The sequence below is a fragment of the Periplaneta americana genome, chromosome 8, assembly GCF_040183065.1.
Source record: "Periplaneta americana isolate PAMFEO1 chromosome 8, P.americana_PAMFEO1_priV1, whole genome shotgun sequence".
Lineage (NCBI taxonomy): Eukaryota > Metazoa > Arthropoda > Insecta > Blattodea > Blattidae > Periplaneta > Periplaneta americana.
This window is the reverse complement of record NC_091124.1, coordinates 82,794,138-82,821,235: the sequence shown is the minus strand read 5'-3', so window position 1 is coordinate 82,821,235 and position 27,098 is coordinate 82,794,138. Positions and strand designations below refer to the sequence as shown.

Below are 27,098 nucleotides of genomic sequence, written 5' to 3'. Positions count from 1 at the left end.
ACATTCGATCTACAAAGGTAAGCGTTCACTATATCGTATCGCACTCCTCGTAATACGAATCGCACGCAACGGATATTTTAAATGCAGTGCGTTCACTGTAACGGCTGTATACCTCATCGCTTCATCGGATTCCCTATCAGCTGTTTAAAACATGACGTCGTATGATATTGTCATTGCTGAACACAGAGGAGTTTGAGGTTATGTCTATTAATTATGAGTGTTAGCGAATAATAATTTGTAATTGCTTCATGCGTCTTTATTGAAGAGGACGAAACGAAAGAGATACTGGTTAGATAATATATATGTAGGACACGACTTGATTACTGTAATGGGAGCGTCTCAAATTATATAATTCTTCGAAATTTTCTACAAGCGAAATAAGTTTCCCTTCTGCCATTTTGGCGCGACACTGAACATGGCACAACATAATAGTAACAGTTGAGCAATTAAAATTGATTTATTAAAGAAGGACATGATCGCACGCATCGGAAAAGTTGCTCATTCGAGAAACGTGGACGGATTTGCCGAGAGCCGATGCGTGCGATACGATGTAGTGAACGCGGTTACATAACAATTACAGCAAAGATTGTCTTTTTCCGATCTGTGCGATTCGTCCGATACGATGTAGTGAACGCTTACCTTAACAGTACAAGCATTTACCTGAGCAAAACCTGTTTCCTGGCGAACGCTCTGTACAAACTACGTGACCAGAATGATAAACACTTACCGTAGATGAATGGATGGATTGAACAATTTCTAATGTAGTCACGGAACGGGAAGTTGTACTCATGCACTGAAAATAGAAAATAATAATAATAATAATAATAATAATAATAATAATAATAATAATAATAATTTGACGATCATGAAACATTACATTTTCTACCCTTATTTGTGTTTTATTTCAATATAACCCTGAAACTTATAATTAGAGATCGGAATCTTAGCCACTACCGGTACTCTTTGAAGTTGAGTACGGAGTTTGTGCAATGAGCCAAATGACTTGACGAAGAGTAGTGGCGCACAATGCTGTGCGATTAAAACAGACTACTTCTGCATCAAGGACGCGGCTGTGTTGTGTATTACAAAAGAATAAACATGAAATGGAATTGGAATGAAATGGAATTTACGGGACGAGGAACTATGACTCAGCACTGCGACCTGTTACGATCTATTGCGCTAACCCCCAAGCTAGGAGCATTCCCAAACTCACACCAGCTGGCTACACTAAGGTTCGCTGCATACTCAGGTTTCGAGCAGGCAAATCCATTTGTTCTAGGTCAGCCCACTCCTTGCGTCGCCAGCCGGCAATCGGGTAATGCTATGTAATGGTGACGAAATGGAGAAATGGTGACGGAATGATGTAGATACCCCGAAAGAATGAACGTAGTCTTTGCTGTAAACTTTTAATTAAAATGTTACTGTTTCACAAGCACTATTATTAATTAAATATTTAACCCTATATTACAACAAACTTTGATGTCAATTTTTAATCTAAAATGTTACTGTAGCAGAGGCACTACTCTTAACATGTTTAAGCCAATATTACAATAATCGTTGATGTAATTTTGTAACTTAAAATATTACTGTTTCATATGTACCGCTCTTAATGCAATGTTTAAGCCCATATTACGATAATCTTTATTATAAATTTTTAACTTAAAACACCGGTACAACTGTAACACAGGTACTTCTCTGCATGGAATGTTTAAACCAATATTACAATAATATTTGCTGTAAAATTTAACTTCATAAACATTTCTAAACTGAAGTATACTGTACTTGTTTAGGAGTAAGGAATCTGTTGTAGAGTTACTCTGTAGTGCACGTTACTTGTGTTTGTGAGCAGGGTGTCTACTGAAGAACACGTGACGAAATGTTTACTCCGTGCACACTTATACTCATTCCAATGTTGTGGAACTAAGAAAAAGATCTTTACTTATAATGCTGTCCTAGTTATCAGTCATAAAACCCTGTGTTTCTAGCTACAACAGGCTTACAGAACTGGGCGACAATTGTGGCGTTGCGCCACTCATCGGAAACGTCACTCATCCCTTTCTTCTGCCCCCGCGACATTGACTTGGTAGGGGAGGGGATTTGTATTCAGTGTCTGTGTTATATGATTACATATGGTGCACAGTGACATCATTCAACGCCCCCCTCTCGCCAGCTCTGAATCCCTGAGCTAGAATATTTGTACATTCTGTATATCTTTTAAGGGTCATACATTGGAACCCTTCTCGTTTACTGTTTCTAGATTGAATTAAAACTATATGCTCCTTTTTGTTTACAAATACAGTTTTGTCCCCATCATGATCCACTCTCTTGGTCTAGGCATGGCGTGCGGGATTCGTACTCAGATTTTGTTCTGCTCGGGAATGAGTTTGAAACCTGTTTAGGCCTCTTATCTCGTTGTGTTTTTTTCAAAGATTGCCTGCATTTCTAAGGCAAATTCTGGGACTTATTTCGTCAAAATAATATCTCGATATTATCATTTCCATCAACGATGGATAACAGCGCAGTTGGCGTGTCGTTAAATATCGCAAAAAAATTGTCTCCACTTCTTTCTCCTCAATACATATGAGTGCAACACTCTCCCTTGTTCTCTTGTCTTCCCCTTGTTCTTGTGTTCTCCTTATTGTCCTGGTGTTTCACGTTCTACTTGTGTTTTCATTGTTCTCCTTGTCTTCCCTTTGTTCTTCTTGTCTTCTCCTTGTTCTCCTTGCCCTCCCTTTGTTCCCTCTGTCTTCCCTTTGTTCCCTCTGTCTTCCCTTTGTTCTCTCTGTCTTCCACTTTTTTCCCCTTTTCTACCCCATGTCCTCTTTGTCTTTTCCTTCTCTTTGTCTTCAACTTTTTGTTCTTGTCTTCCCCTTGTTCCTATTTCCTTATTCTCATTATCTTTCTCTTTTTCTCCTCGTCCTTTCCATTTTCTCCTTGTCTTTCCCCTTTTTTGCTTGTTTATCCATTTTCTCCTTGTCTTCCCCGTTTTTCTTTTTCTCCTTTTTCTCTTTGTCCGTTGTTTATTTCCTTGTTTTTCTCTTTTATCATTGCCTTTCCCTTTCCCTCCTTGATTTTTCCTTTTTCTCCTTTTCTTCCTAGTTTTCCTCCTTGTCTTCCACTTTTCCTCTCCTTGTCTTCTCCTTGTCCCCTTGTGTTCTCCTTGTCCCCCTTGTTTTCTCCTTGTTTCGCTTATGTTGCCTTTGTTCTCCTTGTCTTCTTCCTGTTCTCTTTGTGTTTCCTTTATTCTGCGTGTCTTCCCCTTGTTTTCCTATCTTCCCCTTGTTCCTCTTATCTTCTCATTGTTCTCATTATCTTCCCCTCGTTCTCCTTGTCTTTTCTTGTTCTCCTTCCCTTTGTTCTCATATTCTCTTTGTTCTCATAGTCTTTCCCTTGTTCTCCTTGTCTTTCTCTTATTCTCTTTGTGATCTCCTTGCCTTCTCCTTGTTGTCTTCGCATTTCCCTTGTCCTCTTCCCTTTTCCTTGCTATCCTTGCATTATCCTTGTCCCATTCCCCTTGTCCTTGCATTCCCCTTGTTCTCCTTGCTTCCCCTTTCTCTCTTTGTATTTGTCTTGTTCTCTCGACTTCTCGTTATTCTTGTATTCTTCTTGTTCTCCTTGACTAAATGTTGAAGAGTCAAAATTAATTATCTTTTTGCTGTCCCAACTAAATTCAAATTCATCTTAAATTTCAATAAACACGATAAATAAAGTACTGACAACTAAGTTACTTGGCATTCATATTGTCTCAAAATTAAAATGGAATGAACATGGTAGCGTAATTAAACAAATTAAGTCCTATATGTTTCGTTCTTAAAATGTTAACTGACGCGTAGTCCACATTTGTGGAGTGACGGCTACCACGTCTGGCCGCGAAACCAGGTGGCCCGGGTTCGATTCCCGGTCGGGGCAAGTTACCAGGTTGAGGTTTTTCGGGGTTTTCCCTCAACCCAATATGAGCAAATGCAGGGTAACTTTCGGTGCTGGACCCCGGACTCATTTCACCGGCATTAGCATTATCACCTTCATCTCATTCAGACGCTAAATAACCTAAGTTGTTGATAAAGTGTCATAAAATAACCTAGTAAAATATAAGAAATAAATAACTGACGTGTGCAATGAGGAATATGCTAAAATTGCACATTTTGGTTATTTTCTTTCCATTAGAGCTGTCGTCAAAATAGTAGCTAATTTATAAATAATTTTTAGGATTACAAAATGAGTATCCCTCCCATAGGTGGCCTACCCTGCATTTTCATTCTTCAGAGCAGTATCACGTTCAATTCATTAAGAAAGAAGTCTCGTTAAAAAAAAAAAAAACGTTGGCTGCTATTCTTATAACAGCACGAAAAACACTGCATGTATGGTATGAGAAAACATAAATCTTTCAGCCAAAAAAGTGTTCATTATAATGATGCAATGCCGTAGAATAGATCGCCTCAGGACGTCCAAAACATCACATCAGTCCACTTTATTAAATAAAGAATACAACAAATCATCATGGAAAATTGTTTTTGTTCTGTCAGTGAATATGTATAATAATTACACATTCTTGTAATAGTGTTGTAATTTATGTTGTGTACATTCTTTTCAGTCTGTTTATTTATATTGTGTATGTCATTGTATATTGTTAATATATCATCTATATAGTCTGTGGAGGATAACAAGTGGAATGAGATGAAATGCAGCGGAGATGCATCTTGTTCGCCTCCGAGATTTTGTTACAAGTTCCACATGGGAGAACGCCGCATGACGGTTATAATCTGCAGTGTCAACAAACAAAGCTGTGACTCATAGCAACATAAACTTCTTGTTACATCGTGATGTTTTCTCAACTGGATTCATTTGTTTATCGAAAGCACCTTTGGGCACTATAAATGATACATTCCCCTCTAACAGTTGTTGATCTGTTAGCAGAAAGAAGTTGTTGCAGCTCATAACATCAATTTTTGCTATGTCGAGAGGGCTTAATGACCCTTGAGATTGGCAGGGATCGCGTTTCGTTCCCGGACCGTGCGGTGCTCGGGAGGTGATGACCGATAACAAGGTCCCTTATTCTCATCCCGCTCGTGTTTTTCTCCGGGGTTGAGCCAAGGACAAGGACACTTCTTCGCAGTACTAGGAGGATTTCCCGTAAAACGCACAACCTTTGACATCCATACTCTGGAGGTCACATTTGTAAACTGCGAACTTGAAATAATAAAAATGGTTGTATTTTTATATGGAATGTCAAGAGCACAGTTCCAGACCTTGACGGCAGATATACTGCGAGATAAAAAAAACCGCTCAATTTTAAATTAAGATTTTTTAAACGTAAACACACTATTCATTTGACTTGTATGCTGTTATGACTTATGAGTAAGGGGCGGATGTTGATGAAAAGTCATCTTCTTATTTTTCACATTAGGACGATGCCTATTAATATAGAAATCCTTTCTATGTTAATATCAACGTAAAAAGTTAATTTCTTATATTGCATTTTTAGCATTTTTTTTAAGTTTTTTTTAACTAATTGGTTATTTTTATATTTTTTCGGCACTTTTTGGTCATTTGTAATACTTTTACATAATTTGGAATGCATTTTACTTTCTTCTTTACCGATAGGTCTGTTAAACCTTTTTCTAAGCAAATAGGTCAGTAGTAACAGTTTCCCTATTGAATAAGTGAATAACAGTGAAGTTTGAATGTTATAGTTTGGAACAAAGTCTAAAGTCCATCCCTCATTCTACTGAAGGCTTCACTTCACATAACGGAAGTAATACAAAATGCTTGACAACAGATTAGTTTAAGTGAGGGCTTTGAACGCTACTGTTCTTTTGTCGGTACGAGGGTGTCTTTAGAACTTATGTTTGGAAGGGGGGGAAACTTTCACCGTGTCCTGGACAGGACGTCGTGTCCCCAGTATGCTTCAGAAGGGATGTACATTTTTAACACAAAGATTGCAAGAATGCCCGCTGCGCCCACAATTTGTTTTGTCATTCACACTCCCTCATCTGGAAAATCTGGTAACAAAAGTGAAGAACGGAAGGAGAAGGAGACAGAGAATGAAGGCACTGACATGGACCATCCCGATTGAAACACGTTGTAAAATCTCATTAAAATCTATAGCTTTCCCTTAAAACCTTAATTTTCTTGCATGCCCTTTTCCTTTATCTTAGTCAAATTTCAGGAAGTTGCTTCGTCTCTCTGAGATTTGCAGGGCAGTTACTGAAACAAGGTGACTAATTTTTAAGAAGTTGTGGTGCGAGTACTTTGAATAATATTTAAATGTCATTTTCTTTTAATTTTATGTCATTTTCCATTAGTTTAAGGGCATTTTAATGATCATTTTAAGTAGATTTTTAGGTCATCAACATCCGCCCCCTAGTTATGAGGAATGATAGTCTTTTTTTTATAACCTTCTACTGCACTTAGTGGCTGAATGTAAAAATTCCCTTCTTGCCTGCGAGCTCTTTCGAAATTATGGTTCAAAATCCATTAAATTTATTTTCACTTCTCATCAATACATTTGGGGATTCCACCGCTGTGGAGTAATAACATGTCTGACCTTGAAACGATTTGTGATTGTTATTGTTATTGTGAGCGTGGTTTGGGATTTGAAATAACATTTCGATATAACTTTTCATTTCTGTCTTTATACTTCCAGTATTTAAATTTAACAGGGCGAAGCCTTCTCGCTAATTATTAACTTCATATTTCCTCTCTCATTCCACGAGATCTAGTCTCGAGACAAAAATTCAATTGGTAGTTGAAACGATTCACACATCAATATGAAATGGTAATGAATAATATGTCATTACTAGAGACCGGAGTCTTAGCCACTACTCTTTGAAGTTAAGTGAGTACGAAGATCATGCAATGACTCGAATGATTTGACTCAAGGTAGTGGCGCCCGATGATGTACGATGTAAGACAACTCCCTATCAGAGACGGGGCTATGTTGTGTATTACAAAAGAATAAACATAGCCCTTGCTGTGCTCTTTTAACTTAAAATATTACTGTTACTACTCTTAATGAAATGTTTAAGCTTATATTGCAACAATGTTTGATGTAAAATTTTAACTTAAAATGTTACTGTATCAGAGGTACTACTCTTACCACATTTAACCCTGTATTACAATAATCTTTTATGATAACATTTTTAACTTAAAATGCTACTGATCAATAGGTACCGCTCTTAATGCAATGTTTAATCCCACATTACGATAATCTTTATTGTAAAATTTTAACTTAAAACACCGGTACAACTGTAACACAGGTACTGGCCTGAATGAAATGTTTAAACCTATATTTCAATACTGTCCTTTCTTTCTTTCTTTATTTCTTTCTTTCTTTCACCCACACCACACAGGCCTTACAGGGCCGCGACTTACAATACTATTTTCTGCAGAATTTAACTTCATAAACATTGCTAAACTGAAATATACTGTATTTGTTTAGGAGTAAGGAACCTGTTGTAGAGTGACCCTTTAGTGCGCGTTACTTGTGTTTGTGAGCAGAGTGTGTACTGAAGGACAAGTGACGTAATGTATATCCCGTGCACACTTACACTCATTCCAATGTTGTTGGACTAAGAAAACGGTCTTTAGTCATTACAGAGGACTGCATTAATTTGTTTTGTTGTGAGAAACGTTGTTGGTGAATGTTGATTTTGTCATTATAACAATAAATTCGTCTGCAAGAATGCCGCTGAGAGCAGAAGAATTTGCAAAAACTATTGCTGTTATTAGCAATGGTCGCAGTTTGCTCTATGCTGTTGCTGATGCACGGTACGCAACGGTTAGAGATGCAGTAAAAAGGTTTAGAGAAATAGTAAGTTACTCTAAGAAGTTTAGATCTGACCGAAAAAGGAAAACTACAGCCTGTTATAATGGATGTATAGTGCTGCAGATTTTAAGAAATCGTAGTAGAATTACGGTGAAGGCCCGAAATCGACTCCAGAATCCGAACTGGAGAGCGTTATACACCATATACTTTCTTCAATAGACAATAACTACCATTATATTTATCTACTTTTTTATGTGATCGGGGTTTTTTGCCTCTTAGTGTAGTATTAACTAAAATGAGTAAAATACACTTTTTTCACATTTGACGGCATAATAGATAATACTGTAGTCGGCCACAGGTGTATTGCAGGCGGTAGCGTGCTTGCCTGCTGATCCAGGACTGCACTCGGCCGTTCAAATATCTTGAAGCAACAGTAACAAATATATATGACACTCGGGAGGAAATTAAACGCAGAATAATTATTAAATATGAGAAATGCCTATTATTATTCGGTTGAGAAGCTTTTGTCATCCAGTCTGCTCTCAAAAAACCTGAAAGTTGAAATTTATAAAACAGTTATATTATCGGTTGTTCTGTATGATTGTGAAACTTGGACTCTCAATTTGAGAAAGGAACAAACGCTAAGGGTGTTCGAGAATAAGTTGCTTAGGAAAATATTTGGGGCTAAGAAGGATGAAGTTACAGGAGAATGGAGAAAGTTACACAACGTAGAACTGAATGCATTGTATTCTTCACATGACATAATTAGGAATATTAAATCCAGACATTTGAGATGGGCAGGGCATGTAGCACGTACGAGTGGGTCCAGAAATGCATATAGAGTGTTAGTTGGGAGGTCGGAGAAAAAGAGACCTTTGGGGAGGCCGAGACTTAGATGGGAGGATAATATAAAATGAATTTGAGGAATGTGGGATATGATAGTAGCGGCTGGAATCATCTTGCTGAGGACAGGGAAGGATGGCGGGCTTATGTGAGGGCGACAGTGAACCCCCGGGTTCATTAAATGCCATTTGTAAGTATTATTATTATTATTATTATTATTATTATTATTATTATTATTATTATTATTATTGGCGTCATTATTAAATTTGTCGTTACGGAATTGTGGAGAAGAGAAAAGAGCTCTTTGTGAAGCAAGCTCTCTTGTAGGCTATACTCCAGAAATTCTTTTATATAAAGTAATTTATTCTTGTAGTTATTATTTATTTAAATCATAATCTAACAGCAGACACAAATTTAAATTACAAGAATTGCATTATTTTAAGTATTAGAAATATGACCCTCAACATGATCGCCGTCGCTGTGGTCATCGCTATGGTTGTTCAAAACTGATAGAAAGTTCAGCGTATGTAGTATTACCGTAATAAAAGGCACATCGTGTTTATTTTGAAAATGGTAGCGATGTTTAAATGCTGTGTGCGATTAACTGGTGTTTAAGCCATTAAATATAGATATGTGCGATGTTCCACTGGGTGCGCGGTGCTCTGACATCAGAGGGCGCGGCCTTGATCTTGTAAACAGAGCAGGTCATTCAAACTACCAGATTGCCACTTCTTACAGCGTGTTGCAGCAAACATCTGCCAACACAGTAAAAAAAAAATCTTCCAGTCCGTCAACATTCGGTATAAACAGGTTCAGACCGCTGTCACTCGTTCGCAAATTTCAGGGACGTGCATCAAACTCTGGACTGACAAACGGAAATAAACAGATTCAATGAACAAAGCACTCTGAAATGAAAATATTTCAAACGGCTATACTTTTGGTATAGACTGAATATTTGCCTTTTGTGCGTGCCAGAGAAAACACTGAACATTGCATTTCTCTTGCGTCACTTTCGTCGTCCAATATTTATTCTAACATATTCTTTGTAATGCACTTCTTAAAATCAAGGAAATTGTTTTCATAAAATATGAATTAAACACTGTCTTTCGTCGCCAAATATTGTTTGGTCTCGCCGAGATTCGAATTCGCGGACTCCAGGTTGAAAAATCGACTCTCTATCTCTAGCTGTTAGATCATCATCATCATCATCATCGTCATCGTCATCGTCATCGTCATCATAGAAGCCGTCCCACCGTAGTTGAAGCATAACCTAAATATCTCGCACAGGTTATGTGGCAGGCAGCACGTGGAAGTCTTATGGAGTAGACGCGTTTTCGTTCACAGCGCATCCAAGGTCATGCTTCAAACACCTTGGAAGGCTATTGACTATAAAGAAACCGACAAATTCATATAGGAGCAATACTTCACACACCTCAAGCAAAAATACTTATGCTAGTTGTTGGATACGAAGTTCGAGGGTTCAAATTCGGTCGAGGACGATGGATTTTAAAGGAGGGTGATAAAATCATTAGCATGGCTTCCTTTGGACAGTGGCGGGAAGTAAAGCTGTGGTAACATGTCCCAAATTTACGGCATATACAGGATGGAAGTGAAATAATCCTGCAGATTGAAATGGACGATAGGGTACACTTAATGGAATAGAAAATTTATATTACGTTTCATGGTTAAATGCACAGTTAATTAGAAACTTAAGTTAGAAGTTTCGCAGTCTGGCAACGTCGTCGCTAACACACTCTTATTTCTTCTCGTAATACAGGTGGAAGAGATCAACGAATTCGGGTCTATCTCTGTACGCGAGCCTCCCTCTCTCGCTACAACGTTGCAATCTGCTCGCATCGTTCAGTGGCTTTAAATTAGTGGTTTTTAAATTAAATTTACACGAAAACCGTCCACGTTATTGAAATACGTCAGAGGGATAAATGATTCTTTATTAGATTTTCTATCGATATGGACAAAAATCACAATCTTACTAGGTAGTAATAATAAAATTATCGAATAAGAGGGTGTTAAGCATTTGGGATTTTTTTTCTGAGGAAATTATAAACTTTACACCAATATGATATTATACCTTTTTGTTACATACAACTTAAGCTATTCACTCAAAAATTTTACAGTGTCATGTCACTTCCACCCTGTAAAAGCTATCTGTCCCTATTAGGGGCTCAAACCAAAGTTTGGAGATCATTTCTTGCTCTCATTGAATTTCTATGTGAATTCTGCAGTTGAAACAATCGCCAAATAAAATCCACTATTACTAGGGTATTACCACAGTCTAGTATATACAGTCACGAAGCTTGAGTTGTTGAGGGTACTAGTAACAATAGACTGTGCTGATACTATTTCGCATTTCCTATAATGAGGCGATAGTAGTGGTTAGCAACTATCTATGGATGCATATTTACTACGTATTGAGCTTCGTGATTGTATATACTAGATTGTGATATTACTACTGGCTTGGCTTGGTTTCACTTTACGAAGGCTGGATGGATCCGTGCACTTAGGCACGATTTGAGTCATTGTGAGCCCTATATATGCGATGATGGCCTAAATCCGACACGTGGCCTGGGTGGCATTAGTGAATTCGACGCTGACAGGCTGGCTATTCTATCTAAACCGCTAATAGTCAGGTCCCGTTTCCCAGACAATAGCCTGATAAGCTCCAAGGGCCCGGAGCCCCAAGTCCTTCATGATCAGCCGACGCTGACAGGTGGGACATCCTGCCTCAGTCCCTGATAGAGCCAGGTCCCATCCACATACACGAATAGCCTGATAAGCCCCAGGACTTACATCAGCATCTGAATTCTGTATTTTCACCAAGACTTCAACCCAGCCCATTTTTACTATTCTAGATTTATAGATGAAATGAGGAGATGGTGGAGAGTTTTAGTGGAATGATAGACGGAAACGGGAGTACTCCGAGAAAAACACTCTGAAACGTCTGCTTTAATCCACCAGAAATTCCATCTCGCGCTGGCTGGGGGTCGAATCTGGGCCGTCTGGATGGAAGACAGCGCGCTGGCACTTGGGCCGCATACCCGGCAGGGTACTATTACTATACACATATAAACACAGACACAATGGTATGTGTATAAACCATCGAATTGACAAACGAAAATAAACATATACCTAGGCCTATTCGATGAACAAAGCTCCTGGAAATGAAAACATTTCAACTGGCTACACTTGTATAATTTTCTTTCAAAGTGTTGCTTTTGTGTTTATATATTCTGTCAGCGAATTCACTCAAACTGTATTGCGCTTATGTGTATTCCGCTTCTCTGCCATCGGAAGCACGATACGATCGCTGAACCATCAGTCAATTAAATCAACGAAGTGAGAGCGTCCTTTGAGAAAGATGTGGTCATTTCATGTTTGCTAGGCTTGAATCATAAAAGCCATCATAATCGTACTTCGGGAATTGTGTTCCGTGGCTCATTCAGTTCTCATTCGAATGAAGATTATGATCACCATTAAGATGTAGTAGCGGGCCGCTCTGATCATGTGGCATATTCAAAGCAAAGGACACAGAATTTTATTGTCTGTATGGAAGAGAGTTCCATCTTCTGTTTCATGCACGGAATATAACCTTAATACGGTGGATTGTAAACTGTAAAAGCTATCGTTTGAAACACAGAGGAGGAGGATGAATGGTGTAAAGAAAAGGTAGGAATAAGTTCTGGAGTTATCGTTAATCGTTGAATAAGCCTATGACTTCGCATACTTCAAAAGAGCAGGTATTGAGGCCCATACAACAAAACTTATAAATTATAGAAATACTGCAAAAAGAGCAAAACTGAGCAATTTGGGTACTGTCCGCAAATCAAAATGACATTCTACGTCGTCTCATTATTGTTAAAGATAATGTAGTGGAAGACGGTTGATACTGTTCAAGAATTTAAATATTTGGGTAGTATAACAATTGACAAGGATGGTGGAGCCTTTGAGGATGTAAAGAACCGAATAAAAATGCAATTAGTGCATTTGTCCAGTTATACCCAATATGGAAATCTTATATTATATCTAGATCTACAAAAATTAAAATCTTTAACAGTATTGTGAAATCAGTCTTATTATATGGCTGTGAGACATGGAAAACAAGTAAAATTATACAAAATAAACTGCAAACATTTGTTAATAGATGTTTACGAAGAATTTTAAATATTAGATGCCCAGATATAATCACAAACTCAGAACTATGGAAGATAGCAAATCAGAAAGAAATCACAATAGAAATCAAAAGACGAAAGTGGAATTGGATAGGGCACACAATCAGGAAAGAAGATGGAGCAGTAGAAAGAATGGCTTTGGATTGGAACCCCCAGGGTAGTAGAACAAGAGGAAGGGCAAAAAATACATGGAAGAGAACAGTTTTGGAGGAAATTGCTAGGGAGGGGAAAACATGGAGCGAAGTGAAGAAGTTGGCTACAAATAGAGGCATTTTGTGAATTCCCTATGCTCCTCATGAGGAGATAAAGGAGTTTGATTGATTGATTCAGTGGAAGACAGAAGATTTACAGAGAGAAGGGAATTATTATTACTTTGTAATGTCAGCAAATAAACAGATCTACAACTAGGAAGCTATTTTCGTGTAGCTGCTAAACAAGAGAAAATTCACATAATTACATACAGAGTAGATGGTGTTCAATGAGAGTCTTTTCAAGGGACGAATTCTTAGCATAGTATGAATGGGAAAATCCTCTACCAATAAAATCCTTTGCGCTTAGTTTTCCCAGAAATAATTACATTGCATGGCAATTTTTGATCGCAAGAACATTTAATCGCGTTTAGAAATATACGTTTTATAAATATATTTACATTAAAGTTCTCAGCTCCAACAAATATTTTGCATAATGCTTCTGTCACGTTTAGTCTTTTTAAGTATTTAATACTTTAATGATAATTAAAACATTTTAAGTAATTGATGTTTGGCTACGCTTTTACCGAAATGTAGAAACTTGCTTCACCCTGAGGCCTGAGAACGTTTGCGTGCAGTCGGCGGTGTTTCCTAATATTTTTCCCCTCACTGATACGAAGAGGTGTTTTCAAGCGTTGGCAAGTGCTACTGAATTTACTGCAATATTACAATTATTTTTAGAAATGCAGTCGATTTCCCACTTTTTAAAATTCTGTTACTTAACGACACTGTAGGCCTATCAAGTATTAGGTTATTGACCGTCGATGGAACTGGTGGCAGCGAGATGGTATCTGGCGAGACGTGGCAGAGGATTCGCCAACGATTACCTAGTATTCCTTCTACAGTTGGAAAAAACCTCGGAAAAAACCTAACCGAGAAATCAGGCCAAGCGGGAATAGAACCCACGCCACGTACGAGTACGGCTCCGAATCAGCAGGCAAATGTGATACCGCCTGAGCTACATTGGTGGCTCTCATTAAATAAAAATAAATAAGGGAAATGGCAAAGAAAATTTCTGTTCATTTATGGATTTACTCTGTGACGTTATTGTCATTGAACACCTTCCATCCTGTATAAGATGATTGTGGAAGCTTGTAAACACAGAGAAGCCATGATGAAGAACGAAAATATTTCACCGGTTGTTAGATTGTGATGAAGTCTGTAAATGTTTACTTCTTATCATCGAGAAAACTTTGTTAACGTCTCGGATCACCGAGGTGGAAAGAGAGGTGAGCAGATACCTGTTGGGCTATACTACACTGTACGATCAGTTGCAGCAACTTTTACCACGTCTCTGCATGGTCTGTAGACTCTAGACCAGCGGTGACCAAAGTGGGTGTCGTGATTACATCGTGTAATCACAGACATTCAAATGGGTACGAAGAGTTTACTATACATTGTTGTGTGTTTCATTCACAATGGCAGTATCATGTCACTTTACAAACTCTGTCTCTACAAGCAGTAACAGGTAGTCGTAAAGAATGAGAAGGAGAACTTTTTTGTTGCTCTGTCGGACAAAATGTAATAAATGTTTACTTTGCTCAAGGTTCAATTAGGAACATTAGAAACATTAATTGCCACGCTGAATAATGTATTATTATTATTATTATTATTATTATTATTATTATTATTATTATTACTGACCACTAAATATGTTTCTACTATAATTCTTCTGTACGTGCATGAATATTGATATTTTTAGGTATTCTTCCTAGAAGGATAAAATTATTAGGTTTTATCTCAATTTTAATCTTCTTAATCATTAGATGAGAATAATTATTTATTAGTTATTCATTTAATAATAATATTGTAGAAAAACTGATTCAATATTATGTGCCAACGAACTGGTAAACGCCAGGAATTGACATGTCTTAAATCATAGCCAGAAATAGAAAGATGACATAAGTAAATGTAAGAAAGTCAGCTACCTAATGGGGTTTGAAATATCTCGTGCTCTAAAGCCTTTTAATAGAACAGAACTTCTCAAAAGAGTAATGATTAAAATAGCTTAAATAACTTGCCCCTAAGAAGTTTTTAATTTTGAAAAACTACGAATTTCTCGACCAAGTATCGCGAGAAGAATTTAGAAAATTCCTGACTATAAAGAGGAAGGTTAAAAAAAGAAGCAAGAAAAATAGTAATGGCTCTTGATGACAGCAGTGACATTACTGATACAGCAAAACTTGAAATTTTTCTCCCCGGGATTGATCAAGATGTTAGTACAGGAACCACCACTGGTTGTAGTTTTCATGCCAAGTACCTTTCCTCCGTCACCTTACTTCATAGGCTGTCTGTCGCATGTAATCACTGCAGCTCGAGTTTTGGTCACCGCTGCTCTAGACCATCAGTCTGTCACGCAGGTGGACCGGGTTTGAAATCCGGTAAGCCTGGAATTTTCATTGAAATATCCATATGACACTTGTGGCGGACAGGTTCGTAGCTGGGGTTTTCTTGGGGTTCTCCTCTTTCCTCAGGCATCATCATTTCGTCCGATTTACAGTCCGTCGTCATTCAATAGCATTTCCCGATCGCCTGCAGGCAACGCGAGGAAATAGCTTGTCTAAGAACGAACAAGGTGTGCATTGGGAATTCCCTTAGCTGGAAACCAGGATGATAGTGTTCTTAGATATACGTAGCGCTACGGTTCGACCTTCTCCTTAATGATGATTATAACTTTTCCCACCGAGGGTATCTTAAAAGTATTTGGGGCTTCATCTGTTTTCAATATTTATACACAAAATATCGATCAGTGAAATGGAATTAGTACTTTATAACTGCTCGAGCTAGTAGGAAACCCATCTTAAACATATTGACAAACTACAAGGTACAGTTTCCCTAGAAAAGGATGAGACGATTGAATATTCCTAAGTTTCAGATGTAAGACACTGCGCATGATCAGAGACCAGAGCACTGATACACAAGATAACGAATATTGAGTTACTTAAATTCAGGCTATTTGGTTTCTTACTAGCATCGTTCCAAAATTCACTTCAAAAACTGCAAAAATAGGATAATATTACGTAAATAAAAGATAAATATATACATAAATCGTGTAGTTAAATCGACAATAGACCTTCATGACTAGATCGACACTCCGCACAGAAAGGAAAGCTTTCATGTCGTTTCCATAGCTCAGACTCTAAGACTTCTGCGTCTCGTGTAGAAGAGTGCGAGTTCGATTCCTAGTCTACACAACGATTTTTTTTTTTGTTTAAATAACTTTGAAATAGAGTTTTACAAGTTTTAAGTGTTAATGATTACAGACAATACAAAATTACAAGTTATAATATTGTAAACGTTAATCTAATGAATGCATTTATACATACACACACATACAATATAAATGCATATATATTAAAAACTAACAATTAAAATGAAATTAAAAAAAAATATTTCTAAGCCACACAGACAAACTTTTACAAAGGTTTAGAGTCCTTAGGCTATGTCTTTTGTTGAGTAGTTATTACAATATTTTATTAGTAGCTTTCCCATATGTGTAAGAAATGCACTTGCACAGAACAATTTTTGTTAAAAGTGTGGCTTTGGATTATTTCATTCTCACCCCTTCAGTTGATTTTAACTATTTTATCTACGTGTTTCCAATAGTGTTTAATTTAATGTTCATTCAGTTTTATTCATGTTATGATTGAATGAAAAAACGCTGTTGCAGTTATTGACTAATTACATATATTAATACCAATTATTAAATGCATCTCTTAAATAACCAATTGCAGTATCTTTTGCAAAATCTTGAATGTTTCAGTTGTCAATAATATTTCTGTACTATATACTATAAGACATTAAAAGAATTTGCAAAAGATTTGGGGTCCTCTAGTTTATAATCACTTGTTTTAATGAAAAAATATTTTCTTTCTTAGAATATCTGCAAGTTTAACTTCAATAATATTCCGAATAGCTTTAATTGCATTATCTGAATGTTGTACTTTTCTATTCGAATGTATTCTATTTCCCTCTTTCATAATTTTTGATAAATTACACCGTACTTCTTGTAGTATTTAAGAACATGAGGATCATTACATTGCAACTCATTACATATAGATTCTTCTTTTTAATACATGAGATTTTTAAGTCCCTGCGTTATCTACATGTTTTTACTTTTGAATTTTTTCACAATATTGAGTGGAGAACATCCACTAAAGTGATTCTGAAATTAAAGTGAAAAATACAATACATTTACTCTTAATATCAGTAGTACCAGTATCATATACGTTTTTCCAAGATTCATTTTGTAGACATAAATGTGAATAGTCACTAGATACAGCATTTACGACCCTTTTTTAGTTTTTAAATTAATATTTTGAAATTGTTCAGTGACATTGGAAACACTTAGGATTAATTTATCATGTTCAGACAAGCCATTGATTATAGGTTCTGTCGAATAGGAATTCAGTCTAATTCTGTGTACAAAACTTTTATCAATGGCTGTGCTACTTCAGCTTGTATGCTGGTGGGAAAATGGCTCCAGTTTCAAGGAGAGATAATCTATGTTTATGTCACTACAGATCACAAATTCCATATGAGATTTCTAAAGTCTTTTCTTTACAAATTCAATGTTGGCTATAAATATTAATAAATAATATAAGGAATATGAATGATTGTATAAAAAGCAAGAAGTTACATTCCGCGGCAACATTCGAACTTTCGATGTTTGGTTTTGTCGTCCAACGCATAAGCACTGGCCTATTCAGTGCTTATGTTAATAACATAGAATTTAGCTGTAGCAATGTGGTGTCATAACTTGGGATTTGTTTACTTAACGTAATTAGATTTAATTTGATTAGTTTCGCAACAATAATTGGACTTCCTGTTATATCCTGTTATTTAAATATTTAATTTAGGGTTGATTTATTAACTCTTACTGTGCAAGTTGCCCCTTATTTCAATAATTCTATATCACGCTAAATAGTCATTGTCTACACTAAAGTATTATCGTCATCCCTCATTTCTCCATATTTTTCGACAAATTATACAGTCGAGGAACTCTGAACAAATTAATTACACCTCAATAAAAAAAAAGAGTTTTACCTGGGATCGAACACGAAACATTCCGGCTATACGGTGGAACCGACACGCTACTATATGAGCTACCGAGACAAGACAGTGACAGCAGCAGTCTAGAATGTAGGGCCTAGATCCGATAGCAGGCATTTGCCATTCGGTACAGAGAAGCAATGATATTTTGTTACCCGAGCTATGTTGTGAAATCGTGGCCTTAAATGGCTGTCTTCTTCGTGATCCTTAAACTGATCCTTGTCCTTGTTGTGGTCCTTGTAACAATTCTTGTTCTATTTGTGATGGTACTTATCGTTATACGTCGATATCGAGTGAACCGCGCTGTAGAACTTTAACTTCCGACGACCAAGAATCGTCTCATTCTTTTTAAGGGTAACTGTACATGCACGTCTCAGATTCGGGCATTGCTTTCATTTCGAAACTTAAATGTTATGAGAGTCTTATGGCAGAGGAAACAGAGCAAGAAGCTATCTTCCTCCCCCCCCCCCGGTTCACTGTTAAACTATTACCAATGTGGAAATGTGAAAGGACAGGACATAAAATTTGTTCCTTCTCAAAAAAATTTTAAGCTGTTACATTCACGTTTTAATTTACCCTTATATACAGAGTGTTTGAAATGTGATGGTAAAAAATTTAAGGATTAGGAGTAAAAACGCAGAGAAACAAAAAAAAGTTCCAGTAAACATGTTTACTTTCCAGACTTTTCTGAGTGTAAGTTTGAAAAACAACAAGTTCATTAAATCTATATAAGAAAAGTGATTTTAAATATTTCAGAGAAGTATCAAAATAAATTCAGCCACCTAATGAAGTACAATAAGGTGGCACTAGGAGTGTCAGATTTGTTTTATTAGTTTTGTCATTTTTGTCATAACTTAGGCCCTATCATTTTGATTTAGGTCAGTTTGGAAATCTATCTCTTCAATTTCTGCCACTTGTTGGAGATTTCTAACCAGCTGAAAAGAGAGAGTGGTTGTCTTTTTATTTCTGTTTTTATATTGTGCTAATGACAGAGCCCATAAACACATGTTGGCAGTGGCTTTCAGTAGCTCCGACATTATTCGCCGGTCCGTGTTAGCTACAAAGAGAGAAAAGTATATCTGGCTGGTCATTTTCATCTCTATCACCACGGCTCATATGCCGTCTAATACCATCATTTTTATGAAGGGTGAATTTAAATTTGTACAGTTAAGTGAAACGAGAGAATATAAGAAAAAAAAATTCTCACTCTCAGATGCGTTAAATCATTACAGTGACTCCATTTAACATCACTTGCGTAACCTACAAGTCCTTAAGAAGTGAACTATCGGATGCCCTCAGCTTTCTACATGATTTTAATAGCGGATGTACGTCTGGAAACATGCTTTGCTTAGTACGGGCCCTTTCGAAAAGTAAAATGGACAAGTGCCTGCTTAGGCTGGAAGCATACCGCATCGAACATTCTGTCTCGGACAGGACGGCTTTGTCTCGGATCGGTCATTGTGATGGTGATTACACGCATTGTTATTAGGCTACAGCATACTGCACCGAACATTGTCTCGGACAGGACGGTTTTGTCTCGGATCGGTCATTGTGATGGTGATTACACGCATTGTTATTAGGCTACAGCATACTGCACCGAACATTCTGTCTCGGACCGTTCGATGTGACAGTGATCACACACTTTGTTATTAGGCTGGAAACATACTGCATCGGACATTCTGTCTCGCACAGGATGGTTTTGTCTCGGATCGTTCGATGTGATGGTGATCACACACTTTGTTATTAGGCTGCAACATACTGCACCGAACATTCTGTCTCGGACCGTTCGATGTGACAGTGATCACACACTTTGTTATTAGGCTGGAAACATACTGCATCGGACATTCTGTCTCGCACAGGATGGTTTTGTCTCGGATCGTTCGATGTGATGGTGATCACACACTTTGTTATTAGGCTGCAACATACTGCACCGAACATTCTGTCTCGGACCGTTCGATGTGACAGTGATCACACACTTTGTTATTAGGCTGGAAACATACTGCATCGGACATTCTGTTTCGCACAGGATGGTTTTGTCTCGGATCGTTCGATGTGATGGTGATCACACACTTTGTTATTAGGCTGCAACATACTGCATCGAACATTCTGTCTCGGACAGGACGGTTTTGTCTCGGACCGTTCATTGTGATGGTGATCACACGTATTGTTATTAGGCTACAGCATATTGCATCGGATATTCGTCACGGAACGTACAGGACTATCCCGAACTGTACAGTGATGTCACCTAAAGTTTCGTTCGCTGGTGGACACGATTGGATATTACATTCTACCCCAGATCACATATATAACAGATTCCTCATCCCTATGTTAAAATCTGTAGCACTTTGAAGAGAACAATCGCCAGGATCGTCACTCCTTATGTAACAACTAGATGGTAGCATAGTAAACCTGACAAGTTGTTACCGTCACAGCCGAGCAATCTGGGTATATATGATCTAGGATTCTACACATGCTTGAATTCTCCTGTCTGCTCACTCACGCATCTGATTTGCTCTATGTTCAGTGTGGGTTACATATAGTGGTATAATTTTATTCATACATTGTATTTATTAGTATTTGCCAAGTGAATTGAAAATGGTTATAGACGGAGACAGACTTGTTGTTTGTGTGCATGCAAGGTTCCTACTTTTTGATTATATATAAGAAGGATCTACTGCATAACCTGTAGGAAAAATTTGCGAAGAAGTTATTGAATTTTTTGAAGTCAAATATTTTAATAACATTTTTAGTTCAGAAGATAGATCGAACAACTTCTACTTATGTGACTTTTTTCTTCCAAGCATATAAAATTATAGGTCATTTCTACGATTTCGTAATCGGTTACTATCATATTACAATTGAGAGTAGCGTTACATATGAAAACCAACTACATACTACAACATGGCGAAATTATGTTTGAGACAGTCCTAGACAGACCGAAACAGTATTGTCCGGTATCAGACGGTCCGAGATGAAATTGTCCCGTCCGAGACAGGATGACTGAAGCAGATGACTGAAGCAGGATGACTGGATTTATAGTTAGACCCGTAAATAATGGATATCATTGAATGAATCCTGCTATAATGGCATGTCCGCCTTATTGATGATTCAGTGTGTCAGCTTTCGGCAATAAAACCTGACGACTAATGCATTATATTACAAATGTGACTTATCTTATATTAAGTGCTGGAACTGTCCATTGCTGGGAATATATACTACATATAGCACGACACTTTTTATGCATTTTCTTCGTATCTTGAATGAAGATTCGCTGTTTTAATGTGTACTGCATTGCCACGAACTAAATTGAACTGCACTGAATGGAAGTCAGCTGTATACTAATGCACTGATCTTGATGTCTCTTCAGATTGCGTTATATGTCCAAATTATGTAACACATAATTTTTACCTATTTCCTCGGCCGTCGCATTCCATCTCTAACAGCAATGGTTCGACTGCAGTTACCTGAGCGAAACTAGTTTCTTGGTTAAAGTTCTGTACCTTGATTTCTAAATTACATTTTTTCTCCCTCTCAGATACTCATACGCACTCTCAGCAACATAAATGCTTTCGCTGTATGACCTAAACAAGAGATACGAGTATGTTGCGGCAACAGGAATCTTTAACAGATCAACACTTTTCATTCATGAAACCTATTTTTGAGCAATAAGTTCGTATCAATATCTTTATTAATAGGAATACAACGAAGAAATAAATTATCATTGTGTGTGCGTGCGCGCGCGCTTGTCTGGGCTTAGTCATATATTCTGTGTTACGCTGGTGGTCTCGTCTTCAAAGCTAACAAAATTAATCTTGAAATTTATTCTGTAATTTGACACTCGCTCTTTGGCCTTTGACTTCTTTGTTCAATTTATTTCTGTGAACTGGGAGAAATGAGGAGAACCTAACAGAAACAGGGAAAAAATTAAGAACTTAGTTAATGTAATGTAGAAATGAAAGCTAAATAAATGAACTGCTAGACATATGATTTAGTAATTTGTGTGTCATTAATCTGTGATAGTGATAACCTTATTTACATTATCAAAATTTTAATTATTTCTTTATTATAGGTTACGTATAAGGACTTTGCTACAATACAGTACAATAGATTTCCTTCATATAAAACATGAAAAATTAATTTGATTAAATGCAAATTTAATGTAATTCTTAGAACCAATTAATTCCGTATTAATATCATTAGAGGCAATTCTGGTGAAACATAAATAGGTCACAGTCGTGATTTTTTTCTTTGAATTTTTTTTAAATAATTTATTTTGGTTTCTTAATTGCAGTTTTATTTCTTTGCCTGTTTCTATTATCACAGTCTAGTATATACAGTCACGAAGCTCAATAAGTAGTAAATATGCATCCACAGATAGTTGCTAACCACTAGAATCGCGACTATCGCCTCATTACAGACAATGCGAAATAGTACCGGCACAGTCTATTGTTCCTAGCACTCTCACAACTCAAGCTTCGAGACTGTATATACCAGACTGTGTTAATATTCCTCTTCTTCTCTGTTCTCATATGTTTGTGTGCTGTTTGTTATGTTGCGCTGTCTGTTTTTTCATTCGTTTTGTTTGCTACACTGCATCATGTTTGTTTGCCTGTCTGACTCTATATATCTAGGGCCTATATCATCTTTCTCGCTTTCTCTGTCTGTGTCTGTTTCTTCTGTAATCTTCTCTCTGCTTGTCTTTGTTCGTTTCTGTCTTTCTGCTTGCCTGCTGTTGTCATCTTTTGTCTCTGTTTGACTGTCTTCTCGGTCTATCTATGTTTGTGTCTCTTCAGTTGTGTCTGCCTACTGTTCTCCAACCAGGAGATCAACCGTGAAAGGAATGTGCTTACTATTGCATCATCTATTGGAGCGAAATCGGTAGATAATATTATCGTTATAACGTCAGTTTAAAAACCATGCGCTCTCCTGCATATGCTATTTCCTATATGTAGGGATTAAAAGACCAGGAGATTAACCGTGATCTAATTTTGTAACTACGATAGTATAAAAATGTGTATATCAATGTTATTGTTTGTGCTGTGAGACTTAGCCAATAGAGATACGAGTACCCACGTGTGTGACCTTATGACACCTTATGACATCAACATTCATTCACAGCATCACCCCGCTCCCTCTCATTCCCTGGAGACTTTCTCGTGGTTGGAGTACAGTATATATTTTTAGTTTTCAAAAATGCCCATTAAGCGCTTTTCAAAAAGTACCCACATTTGATAATTCTGTGCAAATTCAGTGTTGCTAAATCAAGAAAACAGAAAAGTGTATTACTATCCAAAGATTTTCTTCTTCTCTTGAGTCAATATGTTATTTTAATTTGCAGTATTCTTATGGCTGAGTCACTGTATATGTTTAAAAAAGATTCAAATATAAGCACCAACTAAATTATTTGTTTGAGAGCTAAATTAAATGTGATATAGGTAATTTAACTGTTCTTTTATAACATGCTTAGAAAGCCGTTCCTAAAAGTAGATATTTAAACTTTAGGCAAGCATATTAAAAAATTGATTATTATACGGTAGCATATGAAAAGTAATTTTAGTAGTAGTGGAAAAAGTACTTTTGAGACTGAATTTTAACTGTTAGCACCGATTATTTATCAATTGTTTAAAACCAGATCTCACACAGCTCACACAGCAACTGTTCAATAAAAAAGTTCAAACAATTGCAGTTCTGCATTTTTAAAAAATGGCTGTTTTTGATTAACAAATGTACACAAAATAAATGAATGTTGCTTCAACAATTAAGAATTTAATTTTATTATAAAAAATTACGGGACACTATTTTTTGAACCGGGGACCTCTCGGCTTACAGTGGAATGACCTTTCACTGAAATGTACCATCGCTTGGTTTTAATGTGATGAAATTTCACTATTACAATGAAAGGGAATACATTAGTGGAAAAGTGGTAGAAATTGTCTTTATACCAACATGGATCAAGGGCTGTCTAAAAAAAATAGTGTACGCCACATGGTGTTAGAAATTATTTTATTTTGTTCGTACGGTTGCTTCACTTAGCTTGTGGCCTCGTTTCGTAATTATCTATACTCGCGGAATAAAACATCATTCTTAACACTAGTATCGTAAATAATTATTTTTGGAGGTAGTACTTACTCTAGTAGCAGAAATATTTCACAGCGATCTGTTAGGAATGTATTTTGCCTAAAACATTGCGCAAATCGTTTGACGTGAATTTCCATGAAAATGCTTTTCAACATTACTGCGTAAATGGAAGAGAATGTGCAATTTCTACCGCTCGGTTTATTTATAGTAGGGAATCCCGAGTGAGCGGTCAAGAGCAAAGAGCCTTCACGCTGGAGCTGGTCTGTAAATAACATGCGAGAGACTTTGACCTCTGCACTAGATAACACGTCTCATGTTTTATAATTTAGGTGATCGGAAAATACAATCAGCAAAGAGCAAAGGAGAGAATGTGCTATTATATTATTAAGACTAATAAATTTGGCTACAAACTCTGCCATAATGCGGATTTCATCTTCTTTTTCTTCTTCTTCTTCTTCGTCATCATCATCATCATAATCAATATCATCGAGAAATAGACCTTTCGGCCTGTTCCGTCTCAGAACTAGTCAAGGGTAGACTACAAATTTTTCTTTGTTGTAGAACTGTACTGAAAGACAGCCTAAGTTATTCTGGTAACTGGCATACTTACTTTATACTTACAAATGACTTTTCTTTTAAGGAACCCGTAGGTTCATTGCCGCCCTCATATAAGCCGACCATCAGTCCCTATCCGTGGGCATCAGTAGTACATGTCGAACGGAGTCGAACGGAATGACGTGATCTCCCTCCCTCCACATCCCTAGCTGTTTACGCGGGGAACCTGTCTGACCGGTTGAGGTACAGCGGTGGATTTCACTAAAAAAAGTCGCTCTCTGAGGAAGCTCCTGAAGTAAAAAAGTCGAAAAATATTATTACCACAAAGAATGGGAAAATGAATTCTTTTGTTGTGAAGAAGGGGAAAGCGTTAGGTGCTTATTATGCTACAAAATTTTACTACCACATTCAGCGACATTATGAAAAGACTCGTTTTAATAGAATAATTACTTTATTTTATTTTTTATAATAATAGGAATAATAATACTGGTGGTGGTGGTGATGGTGGTGGGTAGTAAGTAGTAGTAACGTAATAATATCGTCGGTTTACAAACAAAACACATTAAGTAAAAATATTACGTCTGAGAAAAAGGCGCTTTTATTCCGACAAAACTGAATCCTCAAAATATTATTAATTTCAATAAGTTATTTATTTTTAATTGTATTTTATTTTCCAATTCTAACTTTATACATATGCAGTATGTAAAATACATATTTCTTTTTCTCAGAAGTAATATTTCTGACTTAATGTATTTTGCTTGTAAAGCGACGTTATAATCATAATGCGTTTCCTTTTCGGGGTGAAACGATAAATGAATTGACAGACGAGAGATGGGTCATTGATTTGGCTTTCCTGTGGGACATAACCTGCACTCTTACCGATTTCAACATTTCTCTTCATGTAAAAGATAAAAATATCGTACACATGTACGATGAATTAAAGCTGTTTGTGTCACAACTGCGTCTATTTCTGATGCAGTTAAATCAGAGAGAATTTTATTATTTTCCTTCTTTAAAATCGCTTAATCTATCACCCGTTGTTAACATTAGCCACTTCTATCAAATATTGGAAAATGTAATAAATGAATTCGCAGACAAAAGATTCAGTGATTTTAATAAATTAGAGAATGAATTTCTATTATTTTTAATGCATTCTCCGTTAATGATCAATGTGTAAGATTAGACCTTCAGTTAGAAGTTCTTCGACTGAAAAATGACACGTTTACCAAGTGCAAGTGCACAAATATGGCTCGTTTAGATATATATAAACAACTTTGCAAAGTAAAATATTCATATCTTCGGAGTTTTGTTATGAAAATTGTTTCTATGTTTGGCTCAACCTTTTTTTGTGAACAGCTTTTTCTCAGTTGGCCATTGTAAAATCCAAATAAAGATAACGCATTTCAGACGAAAATTTATTCCATCAGCTCAATTGCAATGTCTGACATAACTCCAAATTTTGAAACATTTGCTGATTTACGTGATGAAGAAGAATAAATGAAACCTTTCTTTTAAGGGCATGAGTCAATTGACGTAAATTGACAAAAACAACAAAGAACTTCAGTAAGAAGTTTAGAAAATAGCATAATTGTTGTTTTTCTGTTTCTTAGTAATGTGCTTGATATTTTGTTAAGAATCTATTTTTTCTTAGTTACTTAATTTTATTTTCAAAGGATGCAAATCAGTGACTGATGCCCTTTCAAAATAAATAGGTTCAGATTATGGCATTACATTTTAACTGTTGCAAATTGTACTTTTTATGTCATTTTATAAGGTTTTTCAGTAATTGTTTAAATATTAGAAATACAGTTATGTTTCAGCTTTTTGTAAAATAGTTTGTACTTGTTTTGGAAAATTTGTTTTCTTTCATTGTCATTATTCATAAAAATAACATTTGCAGAAAACTGTATCTTTTTGTCCTGCGTAATTACTTAACGTTCCGTGTTTCAATACTTCACGCGATCCACCGCTGAGTATTACGTTAACAGGTGATGCGTGTTGCAGCAATCAGAGTAGTACGGCGCATCTCTTTAAATGCCCACGTCTGGGCGGGGACCTATCCTGTGCAAGATTAATCCAGTCTCTATCATCATATCCCACCTTCCTCAAATCTATTTTAATATTATCCTCCCATCTACGTCTCGGCCTCCCCAAAGGTCTTTTTCCCTCCGGCCCCCAATTAACACTATATGCATTTCTGGATTCGCCCATACGTGCTACATGCCCTGCCCATCTCAAACGTCTGGATTTAATACTCCTAATTATGTCAGGTGAAGAATATAATGCGTGCAGTTCTGCGTTGTGTAACTTTCTCCATTTTCCTATAACTTCATCCCTTTTAGCCTCAAATATTTTCCTAAGAACCTTATT

General features: G+C 36.7%; 1 protein-coding gene across 1 annotated transcript in view; it reads right to left on the bottom strand.

Moving 5' to 3' along the window:
• The window catches only part of LOC138704231 (uncharacterized), a 276,917-nt gene that overhangs the window by 156,244 nt on the left and 93,575 nt on the right, over window positions 1-27,098 (bottom strand). The window contains exon 2 of the mRNA XM_069832111.1: window positions 728-793. The gene's annotated coding sequence lies outside the window, so the exon portion shown is untranslated. The remainder of the gene's footprint in view (window positions 1-727; window positions 794-27,098) is intronic.